Source organism: Pteropus vampyrus, unplaced genomic scaffold (genome assembly GCF_000151845.1).
Source record: "Pteropus vampyrus isolate Shadow unplaced genomic scaffold, Pvam_2.0 Scaffold156, whole genome shotgun sequence".
NCBI lineage: Eukaryota > Metazoa > Chordata > Mammalia > Chiroptera > Pteropodidae > Pteropus > Pteropus vampyrus.
This window is the reverse complement of record NW_011888937.1, coordinates 2,675,784-2,680,161: the sequence shown is the minus strand read 5'-3', so window position 1 is coordinate 2,680,161 and position 4,378 is coordinate 2,675,784.

Sequence of the window (4,378 nt, the reverse complement as noted above, 5' to 3'; positions counted from 1 at the left end):
TGGCTTATTTCATATGCATCATGTTTTCAGGATTCATCCTACATTGTAGCAGGTATCAGAACTTCATTATTTTTATGACTGAATAATATCCGTTATATGTATGTACAAATTTTTTCTTACCCATTCATCTGTTTATGGGCACTTGGTTTGTTTTTACCTTTTGTCTATTGTGATATTATGCTAAAATGAACATTGGCATACACACATCTATTTAAATCCCTGATTTTTTTCAATGCAGCCATACTAATTAGTGTGAAGTAGAGCCTCATTGTAGTTTGATAACTCTTAATATCTTCAACCACAACATAAACACATTTGCTTACTACATATGTATATAGCATTGTGCTAGACCTTTCAGATTATTATCTCATTTAATCTTGATACTAGAGCAATGAGGTCAGTGTTATAATGTCCATTATATAGATTAATGATTGACTCTTTATAAAGTTAAACAATTTAAATAAGAGGCCTTGTAGCCAGTAAATGGCATAAATGAGATTTAAATTCAAGTCAATTATGAGCCTGCTCTCTATGATAGGAGAGGCATAGAAGTTCTGCAATCAGAAGAAATCTTCCCTTTTTACACAAATTTGAAGGCTCAGGATATGAAAGAGATTCTTTAAAAATTTCCCACTTATTATTAATTAAAATTAATTAGTTAATATATCCAAGCATATGTACATCTAACCAATTTACATGTAAAGCTATTTACATAAAAATTAATTTACATTATGTAATAATTACACTTGCTAAATAATTAATCTGTAAAGATATTACATAGAAAAAATATTTGTCCTCCGTGCTACCCTCTGTCCTCCACCCAAGAGATGAACGCTTTTTCATCATTCTTGTATAATTCTATTGGCTTGATATTCCAGATATTAAACTGATACATATCTTGATTGTATTGATTCCACCAAAGTTTCTATTGATTCAGTACAAATCATTTCTTGGCTATATTATTAATTCTTCTATCATGCTCATTTACAGCCATAAGTAATATACTTAAACCTCCTTGTATATTATTTGATTTGAGTCATTTAAATTTAAGATATTAGGAGTTTCTATTCTCAACCTAATTCCTAACTTTACATTGCTTTTACATCACCAATTATGCAATTATACATCTTTCTCGTTTTTGTCTACAGGTCAATTCCAAAAAACAATAATAACAATATCAAACATTATGATTATGTAACCATTAAATTGAAAATCAAATAGGATTGTTAGAACTATATATTAAGAATACAATCCAGTCTCTAAATCGATAACATTTTATGAAAAAATATTTATACATCAGGTCGAATATTTTTTTATGTTACATTTCTATTCCTACTCAAAAATCATGCCACACTCAATTGTGCTCTATATTTTATTATTAGTTTTACAAATGACTTTTAGAATAAAAGTTAAATCTAAAGATTAAAATTCTTTTTTCAATTTTCTACATAAAAATAAATGTCTTATTTTTAATATTAGTTATATTATCCACTTTTTAAAATTATGCTGCTTATTAAAAAGTAAAATAAAAGCTTATTTTCTGGGCCTTTGGAACAACTGTAATTCTAGTTATTCTTTCATTACATTTCTGTTTTAATATAATTCGCTCATGTATTTTATATTCTCTTTTTTTATTTTAATTTAGTATTTTCTAAAATATTTCTGAAACTTCACAAATATGAGAATATTTTTATTTTGCTTTTATATTATGAATAGCCTGATTTGGCAGAGAAGCCTTCATTCAAAATTAGCCTCACACAAGTCTTTTAAAGCAGTATGTCCATTGCCTTTTAGAATTCAGTGCCACTGGTGAGAAATATGACCTGCATTTTGTTGTAACCTCAGGTTTTACTTGAGATTTTCAAATAGCTTTAAAAATTGCTATATTCTATAATTTATTGAGTACACATTTCAGGATTTATTGTTATCATTATTAAATTTTCTCATTCGACAACCTGTTTTCCTTTCAATATAAAGGTATATATATCCATCACAACTCTGGGAAATAATTTTTATATTCTAGAAATTAGATAGGGAAAAGCCAGAACCTGACAAGCTACTTGTAAAGGCAGCATCTTCAGAAAAGTAAACCAGATAGAGGACTAGAAAAAGAAGACACTGGGTGGCTATCAAAAAGCATATTGATATCTAAAAAAAAAAAAAAGTTGTCAATGTAAGTTCTAGTTTTGAGAGTTAGAGCTGAAATCATCCCAGGATGCCCCAGAGTGTCTTAAAAAATAGTTCTGGAGGATGTGGATAAAGACAGAGCCTAGGGTGTTTATCACCCTAACAGATTGACAAAAACAAAGGAGAGACTCATGAATACAGTGTTATACAAGTCACTGTATCTTTAATTTAGGAAAAAGGACAAAGTAAAACTCAGACATTAAGACTGACATGCAGAAGGAAAGCCAAGGCTCAGAAATGAAGTGAGAATTAATACAGATGCCCTAGAACAGAATATCCCATTACTGTTGGATGAAGTACCTTGCTGCCTTGCCTTAATTATGAGGCTATATCTACTTTAATATCTTTTGCCTCAGGCCCCAGAGTTACATAACTGAAATGGGACTAAGCCTACAAATCTGGATAAAACAGTACTACAATGAGTAGAATGTGGGGAAAAGATGACTCCAAAGGTGCTTAAAAGCACATAGGATGTAAATTGAAAATTATAGTTGAATGGGTTTAACATTAACAAGGCTCAAGTGTCCAAAGGTGATTCTTTGTTTGATCCAAACAATAAAATTACTTATCCTGTGATAATTATTATGCTTATTCTGTTATGACTTTCTTATTTAGCCAAGCCATTCAGTAAAAATCAGTACTGTTATGTGTTCAGAAATATCTTTCCCCATAACCCCTTTTCTTTTCTTTTTTCTTCAATGACAAGAAAGTTGGATGATATTTAGAGGTTTTCCTCCAGTAAAAGGTGCCATGAATCATAACCTTTGGAATACACAATTCAGGAAATTCTGTCAGCAGTTACACACTTATGTAAGATTACCAGAAGTGGTGCATTTCCATTTTTGAGTGTCAAAACTAGCGGTCTAAGAATAGTCGCTCTATCACTCGTTGACTTTATGGTTCAGGGTTTCCTGTGTAACTACACTGAGCTTCAGTTTCCTCATCAGTAATATTGTGATAGCAGCAAACAAGTTGAAGCGTTGTCACTAATAAGGGACTTACTCTATACCTACTATTGGTATTTTATTTTTCTTTTCAAAAGTCCAGATACTGTGATCACTGCCTTTCATTCAACTTTGGATAAGTCTTTGAATCTGTGATCTCTCTGGATTCTGTGAAGCTCTGTAGAGTATTGATTTTTTTTCTTGTTTAAGCAGGTCTAACTGAAATAACTGAGTTGAACTCAAACTCTAAGTTCTTTCTCCCTTGTGGTAGGCAGGAGCTAAAATCTACATTCAGTTCTGCTAAACAGTTGATTTCCTGGAATCTGCCCCACACATGTGTACTGCATAGGTACAAGATCGCCAGACAGAGGTTAGGTTTCATTTTTCAACATTGCGGTAAGAATGTAATATTTTTTTATTGGTGTCAGCCAGCCCCCATGGCAACAATTGGGACCTGCACCTAGATGAAAAGTCATGAAACAGGAAAACTTTCTCCATATTCTCAGACAAAAAGTCATCAACTATAAAATTCCAACTTTTGCCTCTCTTCTAGAATTTGCCTATATTTGGCCCCTCCACAGTGCCTATAGATATTTAAATATATATGTATGTATGTATATATATTTTTAAAACTTTTTTTATTAAATGTATTGGGGTGACATTGGTTAATAAAATTATACATGTTTCAATTGTACAATTCCATAATACATTATCTGTATATTGTATTGTGTGTTCACCACTCAAAGTTAAATCTCCTTTCATCACCATATATTTTGACGCCCTTATCTAGCTCCTCTCCTCCCTGCTTTCTCTCTGGTAACCACTAAACTGTTGTCTGTGTCTATGAGTTTTTGTTTTTTTTTCTTGTTCACTTGTTGCTTTCAGTTTTATATCCCACATATAAAAGAAATCATGTTTATTGCTTTTAATTGTTTTTGGCAAGATGGTGATCTGATATGAGATAATGTTCCATTACTGCAATTGGCGCTCCAGATTCATTTCTAATGCAAAACTTCTAAAATTTTAATTAAAATGATTGCCTTTAAAGTATGCATAAATAATCACTTTAGAGTATTTACAGATAATAATATTCACCTTTCTCTGTCTTTTTATCAAAATAGATTATAATAAAAATAAATGAGCTAACCTGCATTCTGACAGCAAATACACAACACCTAGCGTCTAGCTTGTGTAGAATTCTATAGTGACATTCATTACCTATCTTGTATCATCAGAATTCGTCAGTG